Consider the following 10,220-nt stretch of genomic DNA (forward strand, 5'->3'; position numbering starts at 1 on the left):
GCTGATGAAGATTCTCAGTCAATCAGGTCAGAGTCATTCCAACAAAAGTTAAAAACAATCCACTGGACTTTGTTTCCGAGTTTGAAGACGTTTCTCTTCCATCCAGGAAGCTTTTTCTATTTAAAATGTCAGAAATAGCGTTGAGTTCCAGGTTTTACCCAGTTGCCCAACAAAGATTTGTTTTTATTTAGAAAACATGGAAATTGAACTAGACGAACGTGTCCCCCCCTTTGGAATGGGGCTCGTTTGGCTTCTTCGTTAGACTGCAATGCCCCACCTGTCAGTCACTGAAAGGGGGGGGGTCGTTAAAAGGAATTAATGGGTAGATTTTTGGCACCTATTAAAAAACCAAAGTTTCTGCTTTTCCCTGTCGATGATCCGTTGCTTGGATTTCCCTGAGGCGGGGGTGTACCTAGTTTCATCCTTATAACCGTGTGATTTTATATCTGTTGAGACAGATGTTCTCTGAAACAAAGGAAAAGCTTGATGCTTGTGGCATTTTCTCCTTCTGGTAATACTTTTTATTCATAGTTATGACTTCCTTAACGCCTCCCAGGCAGTTCAAATAAAGTATAAAAAAGGAAGGTTTTGAGCAATCACAGACATTCTTGGCTTCGAATCTTTCTTATCCTGTGTAACTTACAGATTTGTTCCCTTTCCAACTCTAGGTGTGGACCACAGAGGAATGTGCTTGAATGAGTGTTTTATCCCTCCTGCCAGCCGTTTGCATCTGTACTCCCAGCCATGCCAAGCATTAAAGTCACAGAAGCCCTTAAAAGGAAACAATAGCGGCCTATCAATTCTGCTCTGCCAGTCATGGAATGACTTCACTCCTGCATGGGCAGAGTCCAGCATGCACACAAAACAAGGAAGTGTTTGGTAATCGAACCTGGAGGCTCAATGCACATAAGAATAATAATTTAAAAAAAAGTTTTAATACAGTAGTTTTATACAATCAACCTTAGAAGAAAAATAGGAGGAAGGTTCACCAGTTTCACTTTTTATTGCTAAGGGGTTAAAGTAGCTCAAATTCAGAATACAAACTTCAGAAAGTACCCTGAATATGAAATTATTTCATACTGTTTAAAGTGTATCGGTGCGGTATGGGCTGTTGATCAAGTCCCAGTGCTGTATCTGGTGTTTATTATCCAAGTCATCTTGAATACATTCTTCTTCCAGATGTTGGCTACGTGTTTTTTCTCTGGCCAGAAGTTCGATGGCAAATCCTCCCTCTTCAAGTTGGTGATCCAACACGTAGGACGTCCTTACGTAAACATATCACCAGAATGATTGACGGTTAGGAGGACCACTTATTTAGATGATCCACCTGGAAATAAAAAGTCCTCTATACCTTTAAATCAAAATTTTGGTTTGAAAAAAAACAACAAAACAATAGATTTTTGGTGGAATCAGACAACCCTTTACAACAAGCTACCTAATCAGAAGGCGGTCTGTTCCTTTTTAAAGTCTGTTCAGATGCTATTAGATTAATTGTAGATTTGAAGTCGACTATAATCTCAAGGCTTTTGATATATTATAATTATTTTCTCATTTTATGATGAGCTTTCAATGAGCTTCAAACACCCTCTATCTTTTGTGGTGACTTTCTGGAAAAACTGAGAGCGATTGTTGTGATAACTTGTTGTCTTTCTGACGTGTTGTGGCATCTGATTCGGGGGGAAAAAATATTTTTTTTGATCTGTTTTTTCTATTAGATCAGCAGTCAGGACGGATCAGGATGAACGTCTGATCAGATCTGTCAGTTCAATATCTGGATGCGTCTAGATCAAGGGTTCCCAAGCTTTACAGCCTCTGACACAGAAAATCTCTATGCAACAAGAAGGAGAAGCCTAAAATGCACTTGATTTAAATGGTAGTTTTATTTAAATCAAATATAATAAGATATTTAATATTTGAATTATTTATTAGATAAATCCTATCTGATCTATAAAGAAAAGCCAATCTTAGGGCTTCACAGTAGAATACAGATATTATAAGTAAGGTTAGTGGCGGCCTAGTGGTTAGGGCTTGGAATTCTGAAGTTGTGAGGTCGAAAACCCACTCCCACCGACTGCTACTCTGGGTCTCTGAGCAAGACCTTTAAGGGCAGATTAGACCTCTGTTACTGCACACATTAAATGTTTGCTTGGGTCTGGTCGCGAACCAGTTTTGCTGTTATTCTTCTGCACCGTCGGTCTGGAATTTCTAGGGACGCACAGCAGTTTCCCGCCAAAGCGCCATGGGAAGCCTAATCGAGAACTTGAGAGAACTTCGACGGATTGTACCTCAGAACCTCCTCGATTAACCTTTCGTAGTAGTTGTCCAATGTAGTTGTTCCTCCTTTTTTTGAAAATGGCGCGCCCCCTGGCACTGAGTCGAGAAGGACGACCACACAGACAGCTGGAAAGGCAAACCAAGGACCAATCACAGCTGCTTTTTGTCTGCGCACCTCCGCTTGAGGACTGTGCCGGTTTGTGACCGCCAGACACGTAGTCAGGATTTTGCGTCAGAAGCATTAATTGGCCTTTACACTCCGATTGCCCCCGGGCCCACTGCTCCCCAATAAAAAAGTTCAATAAAGTTCAATTAATTGAACAATGCAGTAGGTATTAAAAACCAACAAAAATGAATAACTAAATAATAAAAAATAAATATACAATATTTATGAAATATTCTAATGTGTTTTATATCCTCCATTTACCTCTCTGGGGTCTTGACCCCCTAGCCTTGTCAGACCATCCTGATCTCGCGAGCTTTCAAGGTTTCACTCGCAGATCAGTCTGGAGACTCTCCGTTAAAGAAAATTTGGAGCCGTTCACCAAACCGAACGTCCAATCAGCGTTGGCTTTGAGGCGGGTTGAGGTGTGACGCAACCAGAAGCACGACAGTTCAGTCTAAAGAACATGGCGGCTTCAGCCGATGAAACTAGCGTTAGCGTGGCTATCGAGCAAGTTTTATCATAATTACAGAGTATTTCTTCACCGAAAGAAGAGCAAAACGCTGCTCTGGAGGCTTTTCTCAGAGGAAAAGATGTTTTTGCTCTTCTCCCGACTGGTTTCGGCAAGAGTAGCCTGGCTTGTGGTTGTGTTTTCGTCGTCGCTCTGTTAGTACGTCATATGCTTCGTTGATCTGATTGGTTTATTTGGCCCGTCTATCACCAACATAGGCCAATCAGTTAACCAGTATTTTCACCCCTTCCCAAAATTACTTCAACCGAAGGTTTCCAGATGGATTTGCGGAGATAATCCATCTGGCGGAGTCAGGTTCCTGACCTCCATGTTGGGAACCCCTGCTCTAGATAAGGCTGATATTTTCCCTGTAAGCTCGGCTAACCCCTATCAGGGCTGCTTTTCGTGTCTCCAGGCAAAACCTGAAAGTCCCAGACTCGCTTCAAGCTTTGATCTCTGATGCAATGACCTCGTTTGCATCCCTGAAAGGCTCGCAGAGAGCCTCATGAACATTCCTATGCTAAATGTTTGAAGGGAGTTGTCCTGATGAAGTGAACGCAGGCGATATCCGACACATGTTGCGTCTCCTAGACTGTGCTGAGTTGACGTGCTTGGCTGTCCCTCTGCAGCCCTGCTGTGTGACGAAGCCACCAAAGCTGTTCTGTGACATTGTTAGCTGTCACTGGCTCTGAATAATGAGGAGCTGCCTGTAAATCGATGGCAGCGTGGGAATGTCCCGGCCGTTTGTTTCTTTTAGAGCGAAGCTATTAAATATTAGGGCAGGTTCTTCAGGTTCATTGTGAAGTTGAGGAGGTAAATGGTTTTTCCATGCGACGGCTTCATCAGCTTGAAGGCAGAGTTTTTTCCTCACCTTGCTGCGCTGCTGGAATGCAAATGGCAGCAGGAGGAATGCTGTTTGCTGATCTCAGTAAGTGAAAACTATTTTCTGGTCCTCCATCTTTTTATAACCACTTCCATGATCTAAATAACCTTTATTCGGCTCTCTCTTCACAGTTTATCCATTTTTCTCCCATCTTTCGCTCTTTTCTGGGTCTCGCTCTGTGTTCTGTTCACTGTGTTTGATTTGGGCATTCCTTTCCTCTTTAGCAGACAAAACAACCACAGACCCTGCTGGACTGCAGCCCCTAGCACACACACACACACACACACACAGGCCTGCTCGCTCTCCCCTAATCACACACAGGAAATGGGCTCCCTTGCAAACGAGGCCCGCCTGGCCACTGAAAGCCAGGATGGGATTTAAGGCCATGAAATGTTCTCCACTGAAAGAAAATGGAACATGAGGTCTTTGCTTCCTCTTCCTTCATGCTCTCACTTGTTATCTGTCTGAAAGTGTTTTCCTTCCTGCACCCGGGTTAACGGTTCAGTCTGTCATGAGGTGGTTCTTTCTTTTCCAGGCTTACTCGCTCCATTGATCGTCTTTGCTGCGGTTGCAGCGTTGTTTTGGGCCTGAACACGCAGAGCGTGGTTGGTACATGTCAGGACTAGAAGTGGACAGAAACGTTTCTAAGGTGTGATAGCTGCTGTGGTTTAAGCAGGGATGGGAGGACAATGCGAGACGCCATTGGGGGGGTCTGGTTTACTTCAGGCGGGGGTTCTGTGGAGTAATGAGCCGTCGTCATCCTCACCTGCTGCAATTAGCACTCTGAGTGAGTCCAAGCCAAACACTGAGTTCATCGGGTTTAACAAACCTTCACGCTGAGCGGTGAGATTTCCTTTGGTTCCCGTTGTTACCAGGCTGAGGAAATATCCCTGAAGTCAGAACCAGGATCGGTGAGAATCCATCAATACTACTGCTTAACGATGCGCCTATTGACCCAGAATTTATTTATACTTTTAAAAGATGATATTGATCAAAGAAAAAAGGTAAAAAAAAAAGAGTAAAAATCGACCTATACAGGGTTTTAAAGGCCACACTGGAAAAACCATCAAGAAATAACTCAAAATGTCTTAAATAAAATGTATTTACTCTNCACACACACACACACACACAGGCCTGCTCGCTCTCCCCTAATCACACACAGGAAATGGGCTCCCTTGCAAACGAGGCCCGCCTGGCCACTGAAAGCCAGGATGGGATTTAAGGCCATGAAATGTTCTCCACTGAAAGAAAATGGAACATGAGGTCTTTGCTTCCTCTTCCTTCATGCTCTCACTTGTTATCTGTCTGAAAGTGTTTTCCTTCCTGCACCCGGGTTAACGGTTCAGTCTGTCATGAGGTGGTTCTTTCTTTTCCAGGCTTACTCGCTCCATTGATCGTCTTTGCTGCGGTTGCAGCGTTGTTTTGGGCCTGAACACGCAGAGCGTGGTTGGTACATGTCAGGACTAGAAGTGGACAGAAACGTTTCTAAGGTGTGATAGCTGCTGTGGTTTAAGCAGGGATGGGAGGACAATGCGAGACGCCATTGGGGGGGTCTGGTTTACTTCAGGCGGGGGTTCTGTGGAGTAATGAGCCGTCGTCATCCTCACCTGCTGCAATTAGCACTCTGAGTGAGTCCAAGCCAAACACTGAGTTCATCGGGTTTAACAAACCTTCACGCTGAGCGGTGAGATTTCCTTTGGTTCCCGTTGTTACCAGGCTGAGGAAATATCCCTGAAGTCAGAACCAGGATCGGTGAGAATCCATCAATACTACTGCTTAACGATGCGCCTATTGACCCAGAATTTATTTATACTTTTAAAAGATGATACTGATCAAAGAAAAAAGGTTAAAAAAAAAGAGTAAAAATCGACCTATACAGGGTTTTAAAGGCCACACTGGAAAAACCATCAAGAAATAACTCAAAATGTCTTAAATAAAATGTATTTACTCTAAATTTAAGTAGGTAAATTAGATAGTTTGCTAATGGAAATAGTATTTTTAGGCTTAAAATAAGATAATTATATAAAATGCACTTGACATAAGACAAATGCAATTGTTTTTTTCTTATTTTAAATGTAAATTGTCTTGTTCCGTTGGCAAAATGTCTCTTAACTCCTCAATCCAAGAACAAATGCACTTATTTTAAGAAAAAATTCCTTATAATTTTTTTTCCATACCGATTATTCGATAGCCTTTCAAATTCAAAGATCCATTTTAGCAGAAACTCGGCTTAGAGACGCAAATTTTAATAAGCTTTAAAAAAAACACAATCTATAATTTTAGTGAAATATCTGCAAGTTAAAATCTTTTTCCATTTTAAACAGCAAACCATTTTTATATATCATATTTCTAGTTTTAATAATAATAATAATAATAATAGTGAACAACATAGTAAACAAAAAAATCATAATAAATAGCATAAAAATACATGAGGTATCAGAAATCCATCCATCCATTATCTGACACGCTTGTCCCTATTGGGGTGGCGAGGGGTGCTGGTGTCTATCTCCAGCTGTCAACGGGTGAGAGGCGGGTCCACCCTGGACAGGTCGCCAGTCCATCGCAGGGCAACACACACACTGACACCTAAGGAAGATTTAGAGAAGCCAATTAACCTAACAGTCATGTTTTTGGACTGTGGGAGGAAGCCGGAGTGCCTGGAGAGAACCCACACATGCTCAGGGAGAACATGCAAACTCCATGCAGAAAGACCCCGGGCCAGGAATCGAACCCAGAACCTTCTTGCTGCAAGGCAGCAGTGCAACCAACTGCGCCTAATTTATCTAATTTAAATGATTGAAAATGTAGGTTTATTTTTTTTTTTTAATGTGCCAGTATTCAATGACAAATCTAGGTAAAAAATTATTGTTATTTAAACTATTACATTTTCTATCGTTTATTTCATGGTAACAGAGATTTTATTTTATAGGATACTATTTTAATGTCAGAACTAAGCGCATATATGCCATATATGAAGTGTCGACTGCTGGGCCGCTGACTGAACCGGACCTCAGCAGAGAACCGTCTGTCCTCAGCCAGAGGAGGTGGGCTGGGGGCCGGTAAGGCAGGTGGGGAGAAGCACGGGGCCTCCAGGCTACAGTCAGCGGGTCAGGTTCTGTCGCTCCGTCCCCCACTGGCTCCCTGGCTCTACTAAACTTTGTTTCCAAGTTTGAAGACGTTTCTCTTCCCATCCAGGAAGCTTTTTCAATTCTAAATGTCAGAAATAGCGTTGAGTTCCAGGCTTTATAGAGTAGCCCAACAGGCCAACAATTCCCTTTAACGACCCCCTTTCAGAGACATAGACGGGTATGGGGAATTGCAGGCTAACAAAGAAGCCAAATAACCCCCATTCCAAAGGGGTTTGACCCGTTCGTACTTTCTAATTTGCATATTTTCTAACAAAAAACAAGACTTTGTTGGACTACTGTATAAAGCTTCGAATTCAACGCTATTTTTGGCATTTTAAATTGAAAAAGCTTCCTGGATGGAAAGAGAAACATCTTCAAACTCGGAAACAAAGTTCAGTGGATTGTTTTTAACTTTTTTTGGAATGACTCTGACCTGGATGACTGAGAAACTTCCACAGCTTAATTCCAGAGAGGTTAAAGAGTGAAGTTTCCAAACTTTTTCAAAATTCAACAAGCATCAAAACTGGAAAAAATATTAATGAAGTTCTAAGAAATTAACCCAAAGTTCAGACTGTGCTAAAAACAGAAGAAAAACACTAAAATAAACCATTATCTCAATGAACCACAAGCCTGAGAGAACTTGAAGGTGAGGACAGTTTAAGTCCTCCCGACCAGTAGGTGGCGCACTAACGGTTATCATGTTGGCTCAGTTCACACATCCATTTTCTTTATTGTTTGAAAGTCATAAAATAACGATAATAATGTCATAAAATTACGATAATAGTGGTAATACGAGAATTAAGTCATAAAATTACGAGAATTAAGTCATAAAATTACGGGAATTAAGTCATAAAATTACGGGAATTAAGTCATAAAATTACGGGAATAAAGTCAAGAATAAAGTAATAAAATTACGAGAGTCTTCAAACTTGGAAACAAAAATGTTTTTTGTTTTTTTTTACTTATTTGCAAAAAAAGAAAGAAAAGAAATGCTTCAAACCATTTTATTATTTCCACTTAAGTTAGTGTGAATGCAGACAGCTGTGAATGAAGGTAATTAGGCCACTATAGCTGCTGACTGGTAGCTCTGTGACACAGAAGGAGGCTTTGGTTTGTCCTGTTGACTGATCTAAGAACTCCAGCTGATTTACTGTGTGGGAGTGAAGGTTGAGAAGAAGACGGATGTTTGTTGTTTGTTTCGGTTACATGTTTCTGCCTGGATGGGAGAGCATCCACCTCAAGGATGGCTTTACGTCCTTTGCCTACGAGGCTTCATCTGAGCTCCAAAATATGTGACAAGTCTCGCACACAAACACAGACACGCGTGTGTGTTCTGTTGCTTGGCTGGATCGCTTCGTGGCAGGATGGGCTTGTAGCGTGAGAACGGGGAATGATTCAGCAGATCCAGACTGCTGATGTTGTGGGTCTGACTAAAGTGATGTAGCTGAGAGCGGAGCGGGACAGCTGTCTCCGCCGCTGAGAAGCCGAGACGTGCAGACGCAAAGAGGATGACCCGTAAAGATGTGCTGAGACTGGCAGGAGGATCTACGAGCCTCATGTTTCATGTCCATCACTTGTAACGTGATGAGTTCCTCTGAGGACGTCGCCCGTCTCTCTGCTCTCTTAGGCAGTTTCCTGTAATCATTGCTCAATATTGCTGTTAATCCAATCCAACTTTATTTATAAAGCACTTTGAAGTTCTTCAATTACCAGAGGACTTAAATAAAAACAATATTAGCTTTGAATACATACATCAAAAATTAAAATAAGAGGTAAAAATGTCCATAATAAAAATTAACAATATTACAGGCTAACATCTCATGCAGTGTTATAAGCCGCGGCAAAGAGACTCTTGACTCTTTGATGCACAATGGAAGGTTGTTCCAGATTTTTGGAGCTGCCATAAAAAAGCAGGAAGTCCCTGATTCTTTAGATGCCTGAAGAAGCAGTTGATTGGCTGACCTGAGTGAAAGGGGGGTGCATGAAGGTGAATGAATTTCAAACATCTTGGTCGTGAGAGGCTAATCGTCCCTCATTACCCCGCGTTTATTCCACGATGCATGACTCATCATGGAATAAACACGGAAAGTCGGCCAGATTGAAAAATTCTCGCACAATGGGAAAATTGGGGAACGCTGTTTTTTTTTAGATTGGGCCCTTGATTTTACGTTATTCCATCATGTTCTACTCACCCATATGAGTTTTGTGTCATTTGGAGCCGTTCTGAAGATATTGTGTTAGGTTATATCTAGTAACGTCTTCCTATGGGCAACGACTTGAAGGCTCAAACTAAACTGTTCATTATTTATTCTTTATGGTACGCCAGCATTCATAACATGTAGGCCAATCACTGTCCCCCAGACATCCACGGTTATATTTGTTATATTTCTATTTTTTTTAAACAAAGCGGAGTGTGTATGACGTCATCTGCGAGCGCCAGCTACCATTCATTCTTTCTGTCCGCTGAACTGCTGCTAGTTTTCCTCACATTCCTGGAAGATGTCTAGTGCTGCTACCACAGATGATCTCGCTCTCCAATTGTAATTGAACGATTCAGATTAGCTAGAATGAATAGAAGGGGTAGAGCGTAGCCGCCTGTGACCCGGGCTGCCTGTCGCAACCCCAGTCCGGCGTACGGATGACGTCATACACGCGCCGCTTTGTTTTTAAAACGTATAAATATAAAAAATATAACAGCAAAAGCACAGCTCTATCTGCCAGAGTGGCGGTGCAGACGTAGCCCATCTTCCCTCATTGTTTTAGGTAAATTATTATTATTATTTTTTTTTAAATCAATATTGGGAAATAAAAAAATCGACCAAAAATCACAATATATCGCCAAATTGATTTTTCCCCACACCCCTAATGGAGTTCCCATCCTGCTTAGTGAAATGTAAATGAGTCTGTCATCAGCGTATCAATGGAAGTAAACGCATTATTATTGAGCTAAGGGGAGGAAGATAAAGGGCAAAAACAAGAGGGCCTTAGACTGAGCCCTGTGGCCCCCCACGGTATAAGGGAACAATTTGTGAATTCATCTTTTTTTCTGTTGCACAGAAGATTATGTAATTTATTATGACTTTTCTTTAACTGTTGTGAAGGCTGGTGATGAATACTTTACCAAAGGAGATCCCTCCATGAAATGTTTGGGAACCACAAACAGATGTTGTTGTTTAAAAACTTAGGCCCCGTCCACACGAAGTCAAACCCTGGCCTAAACGCACACATTTTTCACCAAACCAGCCTCTCATCCATACGAAG

The 10,220-nt window shown here is 41.9% G+C and overlaps 1 protein-coding gene across 3 annotated transcripts in view; it reads left to right on the forward strand.

The window, feature by feature from the left end:
* Positions 1-10,220, forward strand: part of luzp1 (leucine zipper protein 1) — an 89,201-nt gene that overhangs the window by 26,599 nt on the left and 52,382 nt on the right. Inside the window, exon 1 of one of the 3 annotated variants that reach the window (XM_015374660.1) lies at positions 3,757-3,876. The exons of the other annotated variants lie outside the window; for them this stretch is intronic. The gene's annotated coding sequence lies outside the window, so the exon portion shown is untranslated. Of the gene's footprint in view, positions 1-3,756; positions 3,877-10,220 lie in introns of those variants that run through there. 3 annotated transcript variants of the gene reach the window in all.

This window comes from Cyprinodon variegatus, unplaced genomic scaffold (genome assembly GCF_000732505.1).
Source record: "Cyprinodon variegatus isolate N-32 unplaced genomic scaffold, C_variegatus-1.0 Scaffold107, whole genome shotgun sequence".
NCBI classification, from domain to species: domain Eukaryota; kingdom Metazoa; phylum Chordata; class Actinopteri; order Cyprinodontiformes; family Cyprinodontidae; genus Cyprinodon; species Cyprinodon variegatus.